General features: G+C 47.2%; 1 long non-coding RNA gene across 1 annotated transcript; it reads left to right on the top strand.

Moving 5' to 3' along the window:
* Window positions 1-9,588: 9,588 nt before the first annotated feature.
* LOC121704519 lies at window positions 9,589-13,140 on the top strand. The gene is made up of 3 exons (XR_006030581.1): window positions 9,589-10,001; window positions 12,003-12,156; window positions 12,590-13,140. It is a non-coding gene; the product is annotated as an uncharacterized LOC121704519 (long non-coding RNA).
* Window positions 13,141-13,368: the final 228 nt, after the last annotated feature.

Here is a 13,368-nt window from a genome sequence, read left to right as displayed (position 1 = left end):
ACTGGTGCTATTGCAGTGAGCTGTGAATGCTCTTGAGATCAATATCTTGAAAGTATAAACTGAAAAAGAACACTGGAGGCCTACAACTGTGTGTGTGTGTGTGTGTGTGTGTGTGTGTGTGCCGGGAGGGAAGGTGAGTGTGCATGAGCGTGTGTGGGCTGAGAAGCCTCCCATGTGTTGCCTCCCTGGAAGCCACCACGAAGCTGCAGTTACATTCTATTCTCTCTCTCTCTCTCTCTCTCCCTCCTTCTCTATCTCTCTCCCTCAATCTCACTGTCTACCTGACTCTTCACAGTCACACACACACACACACACACACACACACACACACACACACACACACACACGCACACACACACACGCACACACACACACACACACACACACACACACACACACACACACACACCATCACCATCATCATCCTTTATCGGAGCTGACAGGTTCTTCTCTTCATACCCCTCTCTGCTCCAGAGACTCATGCAACCTACATGTTGCTGAAAGAGGCTGTGTGGTGTTCTGATGCCAACACCCCCCCCCCCCCCCCCCAGCACCACCACCACCCAGCCCACCTCCCTTTCCCCCCAACACAAACTTTCCCTCCTCCCTCACCTTCCCCTTGTTTGATGTAGTCTTCAGAGAGCCTGACTAAAAGAAATTCTTTGCTGGCTTTGAAGTCTCTCTTCGCTCTGTTTCCCTCACTTTTTCTCAACACTCTTTTATCCTTCGGTGCTTTTAAATCTTAGAGGAGATGAGGAAAAAAATACAGAGCTTAAAAAAAGAGAGTGAGAGACAGAAAAAAAAAGAGAGAGTGAGAGACAGAGGAAAAAAAGAAGAAAATAAAGAGAAGAATGTAACTGGATGCTTGTCCTAGTTGGTCTGCATGCACACAACCCCTTGTGCAATGAACTTGAGAAGTTTATCAAGAAGCGGCAGGTTGAGATTGAGTTTCCCAGAAACTGGGTGGAGAGAGGCTCTCCCCACTAATCATTTGTCTTTTTGACTGGCACACCAGAGCAGTCTTTTAAAAAGCCTGGCAAGAGTGTTTCTCTGGTGTCTGCTCGTGGGTGGCAGGAGATCAACTATGACTGCTATGCACAACTGAACACTTTCCCTGAGTTTACCCCACAGGCAGTTTATTCAGGCCTATAGATATAGAGGTCACCAGTCCAAGGATATACATGACCTTCTTCACTTGCCTCCCCTGCTCTGCCAGTGCCACCTTTAAATACAATTTAAATTGGTACTCAAATACTTCACTGAAATCAAAATATTTGGGGTATAAATCTAATTCTCATTAACCTCAGAGAGATTATGGGTCATCATACTTATTTAAGAGTTATAAATAAAATAAAAAACCTCTTGTGATTAATGGAGTGGAGCGTAACATACATAAAATAATTAGCTGAAGCATCTGTGCTGTCAAGAGGTCAAGTGTGGTCACATTAAACTGAGTTCACATGGAGCAGCCGGGTCACAGGCCATGCTAATTGTGTTGAGTGCAGATCTTTGCAGGCCACTGGGAAGGGATGGGCAAGGACTAGCCAATTATGCTAATCAAAACAGATGACCTTGGTTAACCAGGGAGAGGCGAGTTAGCCAGCCAGGGAAGGACATGTGCACCCGAGGCCATCAGGCTCCTATGCCATGGACCCTTTCCCTGTTGTTTGGACAATTGTCACTAATGATTTCTGCCCACCGCCGCTCCTGGAAAAGCGGGAAGGCAAACAGGAAGCAGCTGTTGCCAAGGAAACAGTCTGGCAGCCTGCGTAGAGCGGCGTGGGAGAGATTGTGAAATAAGACAAGAGGGTGTGTGTGTGTGTGGGGGGGGGGGGGGGTAGTGTGTATGTGTTTGGAGGTGGTGGAGAGGGGGGCGGGTAGTGTGTATGTGTTTGGAGGTGGTGGAGAGGGGGTGGGGGGGTGAGAAAAGGGCACAAATTGAAAGAGGAAAAAATAGAGCGAGCGAGATGGAGGACTGTGGTGGCGGCATCTAATTAAAACATGATGTAGACGAAAAGGGATATGGCTGCTTGCGTGTGTGTGTGTGTGTGTGTGTGTGTGTGTGTGTGTGTGTGTGTGTGTGTGTGTGTGTGTGTGTGTGTGTGTGCGTATGCGCTCACCCAGGCCCATGTACGCATGTACCTGCGTCTGTGCCCGGGAATAGCCTAACTGACGCACGTTGTTACAGAGCAGTTGTAGAGCCCTGGCAACATACTCTCTCTCTCTCTCTCTCTCTCCTCAGCCCTCCACCTCCTCTCGCCCCTGACACCTCGCCCCTGCCTCGATGCCATTACAGCCCGGATGGTGAGGGGAAGAGGAGAGGGAAATTGGCAGTGTTAGGGAAAAGGTCTTCATTTGCAGTGAGATGAAAATTGGACACTGTTCCCAGCAAGCTTGCCAGTCCAGCCTTCCTCCGGTCAAGCCGTCTAAAAGAATACTTGTGATTATTATGTGGATCTGTGTTGATAAATATGACATATATCAAGGCAAGTATGGCAAAGGAAAATTACTGGTGGTTAATCCACCTGCTCCTGAGGTCACAGCAAGCATCCTGTCTTAGGCCTTAATAGATTTGTTCTTTTTTTGGTCCAAATGGAAAAAAACAGCCAATCCCTATTAAGTAACATGGGTACCTAGCTATACTGTTGACATCCTGTCACTGCTCCTCTGAATCCTGATTGCATTAATCACAGCATTGGTTAATTCCCTGATGAATCTTTTAAATGTTGCTTAATAACATTATTCTCTCAGGAACATACACAGCTGCTGTTAGATACTGACACCTAAATGTTCAATATGTTGGCATTCGCAAGGTGCATGGATAAAACCGCTGCCACCACAATGAGATGTCATGCTTATCTGGCTAAGGGTAAAGGACTTGCCTTGATCTATTAGGTTTTTTACAGAATGGACAAGCAGATAGACCAGTACTGGACTGAGATGAAAGGACGTCATTTTATCCTCTGTAGTATGTTTCCATTCCCAAACATGACATGGCAGAACCCCTCAGGCAAGTCTTAGTCAGGCCACACCAGCTTTGATCATGTGTGTTTCAAAAGTCCCAGTCTCCACTCACTTCAATTGCAGGGAACATGGGTTTGGTGTACATACGTAAATAAACACACACACATACACTCGACATGACCTCGGACTTCTTGCCTCCAGGAAATCAGTGACCACACCACAGCAGTAGAGTTTATCTGAAAATCACACTGATTGTGCAACTCATGTCAGCTCATTTAACAATGTCATTTTGACTTTACCTGTGGATAGACACCTTTAAATGCAGAAGACTGAATTCCTTTCAAAGAATAGTTTTCATGTCTTTTATGTCTTGAGCAAATGAGTCATGCACAACAGTTTTTCTATTTGGTAAATTATCTGGAAATGCTGTGTGTTATTATTACTGGTTAAGACTGCCTTCAGTCTTCTGTAGCAGAATGCTAGCTACATGGTCTACATAAAAGAGCAGTGAGAGCTGTAGGCTATGCAGATTTATGAAAAGTCAGTATGAGGGTATCTATCAGAATTCATTCTTTCATTAATTTTGAAAAAAGAAAACTAAGAGAAATAAAAAACCCAGAAAGCATCAGTAATCAAATTCCATATTTGTAATGCACTCTGATTTGATCTGATTCTGAAGAGGTCTTCACAGGTCTACTTAGAAGAAATGGGGCGAGGTGTCAGGGCGAGAGAGGAGGTGGAGGGCTGAGGAGAGAGACAGAGAGAGAGAGAGAGAGAGAGAGAGAGAGAAAGAGGGAGATTTTATTATCCAAACAGTTTAACGTAGGCCACCCTATTCAGTCAAAACGGTCATAAAACATTTCTTCTAAGTAGACCTGTGTGAGGTTGTTATTTATCACTCAAGTCATCAGTTGCCAGTGGAACAAAGGCCGAGCGTTGTTGTTCTTGCTACTATCTAAATGAATATGTGTGACTTTCTTTAAACACAAAACCAGACGCATACACACAGAGGCCTTCTCGAAACACAAGTCACTGGAGGTTCAAGTTGTGAGTCGTACGTCAGTAAAACATATTGCTCAATCGTCTCCCAAACCACAAAAGAGCAGGGAGGAAGTGCTGACCTCAAGTCCGTTGGTTAGGCTTTGCCATAGGTCGCTGTGGATGTGGTTGTGATCTTTAAGTACGTATGGGAGTAGTGGAGTAAAATTCCACTGCAACGAGTTGTTTCCATGCGTGGGGTCTTTAGAGGAAGGAAGCTCCAGTCGTAGCTAGTCATGTGAGGTGGACACATATGTCTGCCTGCTTTAATGTTCCACTCAAGTCTGTAAAGGGATGAATGGTAGGTGAATTGTAGATAGATTTTAAACATGAGTCACAATGATAACAGCTGTTAAAAAGGACATTTGTGAAGGACCCTAAAGACCAGTAAATGTTAAATCCCATACTCCTCTTACCGACAGTTTAACTTGTTACTTTCATAACATTATATACTGTTATCTTTTCAGTAATTTTCCTCTAGCATACATTCTGTGAGATTGCACTGGGACCTTATGTATTGCACAATGTTTCCTAGCAGGTCCTGCATTTGCACTTCAGTGACTACTGCATAAGTAATCAAGATGTTAAGACTGGCAGGCAACTACAGGGAAAATGCACATCTTTTGAGCAGATAAGGACAGAGGATTTTCCCACTGATGCACAGAGCACCAGTCAGATGTGCACTCTGCCAACAACTTACTCAGCCAGACAGGACTCCCATGTAGGCATCCAGACACCATTACCTATCTCTAGCACTCTCAGTGTCCACACACTGATCTATGAGCCCACCTGGGTGGCTACCACAGAGACCACCTGTGTTCTGGGGGTGACGTCGGACCACCAGGTGTAGGACTTGGTGGTCGGGAGACGGTGGGCCGTTTGATCTGACCGTTTTGTTTCCTGGCAGAACCTTGTTGTCCTCTGAGAAGTGGGCCAGGCAGTAATAGAAGACAGACGAGAGACTGCAACACAAACAGCAGTAGTAATAATGGTTTAATAATGGTGTACGACAACTACAAGTTCAGTGTGTCCCTCCGAATTATATTGTAGGACAGGAGGCTCAAGATGGGAATTGCAATTGGTTTGATGACCTCAATATGCTGAGAGGGAGGTTTCCACAATCTCTCCATTTCTGAGGGAATTTAGATGCATCTGTCCTATGCCTCTGGATGTCATGTTTCAAGACGAATTTCAAATGACTGTGGGTGTGGGTGTGTGTGCATTGGATGGGGGTGCATTAGTGTGTGGGTGGATGCCTGTGTGCATCCCGAATGTGATGTAGTGTGTAGATGTGTGTGCCTGCTTGTGTGCATGTGAGCGTGCATGCATGCGTGTGTGTGTGTGTGTGTGACTGAAGCTGTGGGTATCAAGGGGAAAGAATGAACATGACACAGAATTCCCTGCTGGGGTCCAACTCAAAGAGCCACTGCAGCAGGAGAGGAATTCTTCCTCTCTTACTCACCTGCCAATCAATGTCTTCTCCGTTGAAGTGCTCCACTTTTGCACATGGGCCTGTCAATCATGGCAGGTGCATGTTCGTGCGTGTGGGCTTGTGTGTGAGAGATTCTTTTGTCGCTTTGTGAGGGCATTGTGACTTGATGTGTTGCATTATGTGTTCAAGTGTGTGGCAGGTGGTTGGAATGGAATTTATATGTACAGTCCAAGTGCCCATTTATATAATGTCTGTTTGTTTTTGTTTTTTAATCAATGTGTGTGTGTGTGTGTGTGTGTGTGTGTGTGTGTGTGTGTGTGTGTGTGTGTGTGTGTGTGTGTATGTGTGTGTGTGCTTATTATATCTGTGGTGTGTTTTGTCTGTGGTTTTTGGGGCCAGGGTGAGTCGCCCATTGCTCCTATGAATCACATATGTGACTCATGTGTACAAAAGCCCATCCATGCCACACTGGAGCTCTCTGCCCATGACATCTGCACTCCCATGGGGCCCTCGCCTCTGGTGTCAGTGGCCTGACCTGGGGGCCCATGTTTCCTTCTCCTTCACCGTCTGTTGGTGGAGGCTATCTCATACCATCTCACTTTCTCCTCTCATCTTCTGTTTCCTGTTGCTGGTTCAGTTTCCTGCCAAATCTCTTTTCTTAATAACTGGCTGCAACGGTGTGTCTGACTGTACAACCAGGTTCTCATCTTCCACTCTTCTGCTTCTTGTGTTCGACCCTCTGCTGTCTCCCTCGTTTGGTCTGGTCTAAAGGCCCATTCACACCAAAAACGATAACGATAACGATAACGATAACTATAAATAAATATCGTTCTCGTTAATATGAATGACGACGTTCACACATAAACTATAACGATAACGACATGAAGAACGATATCGTTGGGGATCACTTTCAGAGCGATTTTCCCAACGATAAAATGCTAATAGCCAATCAGTCACATTTATTAACACAAGGAGAGACTTTGTTTATCGTTGTTCAGTGTGAACGCTTTTATCGTTATAGTTATAGTTATAGTTATCGTTATCGTTCTTGGTGTGAATGAGCCTGTGTATATTGTGGAGGTGGGCTGGATTGTTATCAGTGTTCACCAAAATGGAATTTCCCTTCAGTCCTTTCATAACACTGAGGTTTTTTTTTAAATATCTTGTATTGTCTGAGGGGGCTGTGATTTTTGGCTAAAACCCTTGCCCCCAAATGTCTGTGGCCAGACATCAAGATGCTCATCTTGTTTGTAAGTTAGACTGGGTGTATTTGTCTACCAGATATCTGAGGAGGAGAGGAGTAAAGGCACCCAGTGAAGAGGAGAGGAGGAGAGCAGAGGGGAGGAGGAGAGGAGAAGTGAGGACAGAGGAGAGGAGGAGAGAGGAGGAGAAGAGTAAAAGCACCCAGTGAGGAGGAAGAGAGGAGAAGTGAGGAGGAGAGAGGAGAGGAGGAGAGGCACCCAGTGAGTAGAGGAGGAGAGAGGAAGAGAGGAGTAAAGACACTAAGTTTGGAGGAGAGAAGGGGAGAGTAGGAGAGAGGAGAAGACCAGGAGAGGAGGAGAGAGGAGGAGAGGAGAAGTGAGGACAGAGGATGAGAGGAGTAGAGAGGAGAGGAGGAGAGAGGAGAGGAGAAGAGAAGAGGAGAGAGGAGGAGAGGAGAAGTGAGGACAGAGGATGAGAGGAGTAGAGAGGAGAGGAGGAGAGAGGAGAGGAGAAGAGAAGAGGAGAGAGGAGGAGAGGAGAAGTGAGGACAGAGGATGAGAGGAGGAGAGGAGGAAAGGCGCCCAGTGAGAATGAGAGGAGAAGAGGAGAGGAGAGGAGAGAGGATGAGAGGAGGAGAAGAGGAAAGGCACCCAGTGAAAAGGAGAGGAGGAGAGAGGAGGAGAGGAGAAGTGAGGACAGAGGATGAGAGGAGTAGAGAGGAGAGGAGGAGAGGAGGAAAGGCCCCCAGTGAGGAGGAGAGGAGGAGAGGATAAGTGAGGACAGAGGATGAGAGGAGGAGAGGAGGAAAGGCGCCCAGTGAGGAGAGAGGAGAGGAGGAGATGAGGAGAGGAGGAGAGGAGAGGAGAGGAGGAGAGGAGGAGAGGAGGAGAGGAGAGGAGAGGAGGAGAGGAGGAGAGGAGAAGAGGAGAGGAGAGGAGGAGAGGAGTAAAGGCACCCAGTTAGGAGGAGCGAGTAGGAGATATGAGGAGAGGAGGAAAGGCGCCCAGTGAGCAGGAGAGGAGAAGATGAGGAGAGGAGGAATGGGTTGAGGAGGATCGGTGCGGAGAGAACAGGAGAGAGGAGGAGAGGAGTAAAAGCACCCAGTGAGGAGGAAGAGAGGAGAAGTGAGGAGGAGAGAAGGAGAGAGTAGGAGAGGAGGAGAGGAGGAAAGGCACCCAGTTAGTAGGAAAGGAGGAGAGAAGGAGAAAGGAGAAGACGAGGAGAGGAGGAACGGGTTGAGGAGGATCGGTGCGGATCAGCTGTGCTATCGCTCGTCTCCGGGGCACAGGAAATGCTCAACACAGAGCGCTCTGGCGTCTGGCAAAAGGAGAGGGGGAATTTTTTTGTTTAAAAGGTTCATTTCATCGCAAGCCAGCAGTCGCATTCCTCCTTTCCCATGCGGCTTGTGTATTAATTAAAGTGCACGCACACAGAGGCACGCACACGTATTAAATCATAATGGCAATCACATGCCGCTCACTCTGATTCAGAAGCTTTACTCCACAGCTGCCAGGCTTTTAATGGGTTCCATCTCTCTCTCTCTCTCTCTCTCTCTCTCTCTTTCATTTCATCCCTCTCTCAGGGCCTATTACCCCCTTCTTTTAGCATGTTTCTAAAGATGGGGCGCGAGTGGAAGTGGAAATCCGGCCCATGCAGCCGGTGAGTCAGTAGCTGGTTTGGAGCGCTGTTGGAAAAACTCACCGCACAGAAAGGAGGAGTGTCAAGAAGTAATGGATTTAGGTTTTTTTTTCATGCACGACAGCATCGGGATGTTTTCACACACGCACACACACACACACACACACACACACACACACACACACACACACGCACACACACACACGCACACACACACACACACACACACACACACACACCTCTTGATCTTTTTTGGAAGGGTATGATATGGAGAGACACTGCGAAAATATGTGCGTTTACGCAAGACTTGCTGCTGGTTTGATTTACTTTTCCTGGAAGCACACAAAAAAGAGTTGTGTTTATGGATGATTGCTGTGGTAAAGCAGGCTCCTTGGTTTTTTAATGCACACTTTCACATCAGTGGAATGCTTTTGCTTGAGGTACAGCTGTGCCTGAGATTGTTGATGTGTGTGTGTTTGTGTGTGTGTGTGTATGTGTGACCATGTTCGAATGGCTTTGTGGCCTGGGGTTGTTGAGCATCTTTAATGTGTGATGGCACAAAATACCTTTGAATGTTAATGAGTATGTGCATGTGTGTGTGTTTCTGTGTGTGTGTGTGTGTGATTGTGGTTATATGCAGCTGTGTGTGAGAGTGTGTGTGCGTGTGTGTGTGTGTTGTTTGTAACACTTGTTTGTTTGTGGGAAGGAGAGGAAGAATGAATCGACGCGATAAGGCAGAGCAGTAGGAACGCTGGCAAACCAACTGTGGGGGAGGTGAGAGTTACGCATCATGGCAGCCGTTTGTTTGGAGCATGCTGTCTGTTTGTGACCAGTGACGGGCAAACTGCCATGGACAGCAACTGGCAACCGCTGGTATTGGCCGTGACAGGTGACACAGCAAACAGGAGGGAGGGAGGCCAGGAGAGGGAGAAGAGAAGAAGAAAGATGAGAGGGTGAGGCAAAGCCCCCAGCATGCCATGGCCTACTAACAGACACAGTACCTGGGTGTGTGTGTGTGTGTGTGTGTGAGAGTGTGTGTGTGTGTGTGTGTGTGTGTGTGTGTGTGTGTGTGTGTCTCTGTGTGTGTGTGTGTGTGAGAGTGTGTGTGTGTGTGTGTGTGTGTGTGTGTGTGTGTGTGTGTGTGTGTGTGTCTCTGTGTGTGTGTGTGTGTGTGTGTGTGTGTGTCTGTGTGTGGCCTTAACCCCCCCTCATACATACATGCAGTGTGTGTGTGTGTGACCCTTCCCCGACTCCCACCCACACACACACACTTCTGAAGAGGAGCCTCTGTCCATGAGTTCCACTCCTCAGTGACTTGACACCGCTTCTCAACGGTCGCCAGCGTATGCGCGGGGCAGCTTGAGCTCCTGGTTGTTGTGATTACTCAGACCTTACTCACCCGGGCGCGCACAGTAGCCGGAGCAAAGGCGGCAGCGATTGGCGGTGGCAGCACGGGTCTCGCGTTGCCCCTTTGCCCCCTTTTCGCGTGTCACTCACCGCAGTGGGCACAGAGGGACGCCTCAGGCTTGGCCATCACGTGAGGTCATCACCGAGCGAGGGAGGCGGAGAAAGAATTGAAGTGAGAGAGAGAGAGAGAGACATGAAAAAAGACATAAAAAAACATGAATAATGAAAGAGAGAAGAAGACAAAAGAGATGGGGACTGGCGTGGTTATATTTCACGTTGCAAGAGAAGAGTGAGAGACAAAAGAGCCTGATGGGAAAGGGTGAGTAAGAGTGAAACAAGAGAAGGAGTGAGAGCCATAGGATGAGATGGAACGCTTGAGATAGAGAGGGAATGAAAAGGTATATCCACATTCTCTATCAGACCCCTGGAGTGGATGAGGTCACTAGATTGGAATTACATTGTTCCACTTGAAGCAAACAATACTGAAAAATGTACAACTGAGAATAACAGAAAGCAGGCTTTAACTTCATCAGTACATATTTTTTTGTATGCAACTGTGATTGTGTTTTTGTATTTTTTGTATAATGAAAACCTTTCCTTGCTAAATGCCAGGAAGAAATATGTGACCAAAATACAGCCTAATGGTAACCCTTATGATAAACAAGACAAAAATACCTTGTATGAGGAACAGACAAACATGAAGAGGTATGAGGAAGAAGTAAGAGTAGCATGTGACCATACATAACACTATGTGTGTGTTGGTGAGTGTGAGTGTGTGTGTGTGTGTGTGTGTGTGTGTGTGTGTGTGTGTTGACATGTTGCAGGCGATGACATCATGCTTTGCGGTGTGTGTTATTATTAGTGTGTGATAAGCGTCCCCACGCTCCAGAGCAGCACACCAGAGGGCTTCACAGATGCACGCTACAGCCTCCCCTAATTGGTGGCTGCCGCGCGGTGTGGTTTCGGCCTGGGCCCCGGCACCAGGCCCTCCGCGACCACAGAGCTGTTTACCAGTTGGGCAAATGAATGGGCCTCCATGGCCACACATCGGCAGTAAACAATACAGAAGGTCCAGAAGTAGGCCTGATGACAGTGGGAGAGTTTCTATAAATGCAGAATGAGACGTTAGTATGAAAGGACTCTAAGGCTTTTCTTCTGGTTTTGTTTGGTTTTTTTTATTCGTTTAAAGGGGCCCAGAAAAAGAGTGGAAAATGTCATCCGTCATGGGAACTGTTCACAGTTAAAAAGAGGAGAAATAAAAAGTGGATTATGACAAGACTCGTCTCGTATCGGTGTCTGCTTTGTGATATAGTAGGCCAGTTGTCTCCCTGGTGAAGGTGCACTAGCTTTGGGGCCATCGTGCCTGTGTGGTTAATGGGGTATTTAATGGTACCTGTTAGTGCAGATTACTGGCTGTCAGATCAAAGCCTGGAGGCCCTGACAGGTGCTGAGGGCCTCATTGAATTTCAAAGCCAAAGGATGTCTCTCTTTCGCTCTCTCTCTCTCTCGTTCTCAGTGTAGCTGGTTGCACTTCAAAGTGAGCCGGGAAGACAGGCATTGGTGGAACAGCGTTGGCCAGGATGGCAGCTGAAGTGCTGATGGTGGTGGTGGGGTGGTTGAGAGAGCCAACTGTTATAATCTGATACAGCGAGCTGAGAAGCATGACTGGGCAGAACTGCTGTCCAGGACCTATTCAAACTCTCTGAAGCTATAGAGAGTGAGTTAAGAGAGAGAGATATAGAGAGAGAGAGAGAGGGAGAGAGGGAGAGAGGGAGAGAGAAAGAGAGAGATGGGGTGTGTGTGTTGGTATGGTGGAGGGGGGGGGTGGGGGTGGGGGTACGCCATCCGAAAAGAAAAAGTGATGACTCACCGTGCTTCCCAAAATCCCCCTACCCCTCCCCCTCTCCCGCTTTACGGGAAATGGAATGTGTTTTTTCTCTTTCTCTCTCTCCCTTGCTCTCTCTTTTTTTCTCTCTGGGCTTCTTTTGACAGGCAGTGGGGTCAGGCTCTGGGTTAATGTTTGTCTGTGGGACTGTTTAATCTTCGCTCTCACACTCGTTCGCTCTTTCTCTCCAGCCTCTGAGGGGGCGGACAGCCCTAATTATGGATGGCGGGACGTTCGAAGCGCTCGCGCTGCGGGGGCAGCATTTGGCCGAGCCCTTTTGCCCGTTTGACAAAAACTCCTTTTGTTCTGCACCCAAGCCCCATAACACAAGCTTTAACGTGCTCTCGATTTGCCAGCCCTGCCTTCTCATTTACTTTTTACCCCCCCCCCCCCACCCCACTCTCTCTCTCCCCTCTTCTGTTAAAAACCGCACAGATCATGGCAGTGGCACTATCATAAATATTACTGCAGAAGCTGCTGACGAGAGGGGGTTTTCTGTCCTGCAAGCAATCTGGCATTTCACTCCCGGGTCTGACACACCAGACCCCCTTTGCTGGATCCAATCAGCAGAAAATTGTTTGGGTTGCCAGTAAGTGCACTTCAATCCAAATTGGTTAGTTTTTTGAGATTTGAGTAGGAAAAGATGAGTCGAGGAAAACAGTCTCATGTTTGGCCCTCCACAATTTATCTTCAGCCACACCATCAAGGGCAGGATTTAATTATGATTTATCCACTTGTCTTTTCTTGTCACAGCTTGATCTGCTGAGTTTCAACAACTGCATGTAATTACTTTGATTACTTTAGCAAAGAGTATGGCCATCTTTTGACTTACCAGTGAGGATAGGCTACTTCATGTTTGTCTGCACCATTCAGACTGATTAGTGTAAAAACACACACTGATTGACAGGTATTTACATCATATGTGGACATGTTATGTATGAGAGCGTTCTGAAGTCTGAAGTGACTCACAAGGTGGTGAGCAATTGTCTAACGGTGTGTGTGTGTTTTTTTGTCTCTCTCAGCAGGCTACTGCACCTTACCAGACGGCAAAGATAACCAAGAACAGAGAGGCATTGTCAAGTAAGAAAGTGTCAAGGAAAGAGACAGAGAAAAAACAATCCTGTCTGGTCTCCCTCAGTCAGACCGCTGGGCGTGGGCGTGAAGAACACTGGCTAAACCCAGCTCCAGAGCAACAAGCTCAGGGTTCAAAGTTCACAGGTGTGGGCACCACCGGCTCAGGGCCACCGCTTAGACGGACCGCACCCCCCCTGTCCGCACACCTGCTGACCTGAGCTATGTGGGTGGGACAGGGCTTCAGTTGTGTGTGTCCCTATCATTACCTCGGCTCACAGGTGTGGTGTGGGGCATTTAACCTTGACCTCAGACTGAGCCGCGATTTCATAAACGCGTCGTTTTCCCCTCATCCAGCCAGGAGTTTCTTTTCCAAAGGAACAGCACAAGTGTGCCATCACAGTGGGTTCTGTTCAACAGCTGCTTGTTTGGCATCTCACTGCATGATGACACTATCAGAGCTGAAGTACAGGGACACACAAATAAACCTGATTTTTGTCTATTTTAGCTTCAAGTAAATTTTTATGTATTGCTGTTATACACACAAATGTCTCCTATTTCTAAACCATCATAGCTTTTGTGATATAGTGCATCCCTTATGAGAAAAGAGCAATCAAGCTAGATCAAGCCTCAGAAGCCTGCAGCAGAAAATTATTACCACTTGAGACAGCATACACGCATGTCTATGTGGTTCATATTATTATGAAATATTATGTTTCAGTGTGCCTTG

This window comes from Alosa sapidissima, chromosome 3, assembly GCF_018492685.1.
Source record: "Alosa sapidissima isolate fAloSap1 chromosome 3, fAloSap1.pri, whole genome shotgun sequence".
In the NCBI taxonomy this organism is placed as follows: domain Eukaryota; kingdom Metazoa; phylum Chordata; class Actinopteri; order Clupeiformes; family Clupeidae; genus Alosa; species Alosa sapidissima.
Note: the sequence above shows the minus strand (reverse complement) of the source record. Positions and strands in the feature narration are given on the sequence as shown.